General features: G+C 46.0%; 1 protein-coding gene across 1 annotated transcript in view; it reads left to right on the plus strand.

The window, feature by feature from the left end:
- Positions 1 to 656, plus strand: part of TBX19 (T-box 19) — a 43,047-nt gene that overhangs the window by 22,809 nt on the left and 19,582 nt on the right. The window lies entirely within an intron of this gene.

Consider the following 656-nt stretch of genomic DNA (forward strand, 5'->3'; position numbering starts at 1 on the left):
AATAAAGACATACCTGAGACTGGGTAATTTATAAAGAAAAAGAGGTTTAATGGACTCACAGTTCCACATGGCTGGGGAGGCCTCACAATCATGGTAGAAGGCAAAAGACACATCTTACATGGCGGCAGGCAAAGAGAATGAGAGCCAAGAGAAAGGGGAAACCCCTTATAAAACCATCAGATCTTGTGAGACTTATTCACTACCATGAGAACAATATGGGGAAACTGCCCTCATGATTCAATTATCTCCCACCGTGTCCATCCCACAACATGTGAGAATTATGGGAGCTACAATTCAAGATGAAATTTGGGTGGGGACATAGCCAAACCATATCTGGGTCTTACTTTGCTTTCCTTCTTCCATCAAGTCTCAGATCCTTGCTGATATAAATATTCTGTATACTGGGTATGGTGGCTCATGTCTGTAATCCCAGCACTTTGGGAGGCTGAGGCAGGCAGATCACCTGAGGTCGGGAATTCAAGACCAACCTGGCCAAAATGGCAAAACCCTTTCTCTACTAAAAATATAAAAATCAGCTGGGTGTGGTGGCAGGCACCTCTAATCCCAGCTACTCGGGAGGCTGAGGCAGGAGAATCACTTGAACCCAGGTGGCGGAGGTTGAAGTGAGCCAAGATGGAGCTACTGCACTGCAGCCT

The sequence above is a fragment of the Mandrillus leucophaeus genome, unplaced genomic scaffold (assembly GCF_000951045.1).
Source record: "Mandrillus leucophaeus isolate KB7577 unplaced genomic scaffold, Mleu.le_1.0 Scaffold207, whole genome shotgun sequence".
In the NCBI taxonomy this organism is placed as follows: Eukaryota; Metazoa; Chordata; class Mammalia; order Primates; family Cercopithecidae; genus Mandrillus; species Mandrillus leucophaeus.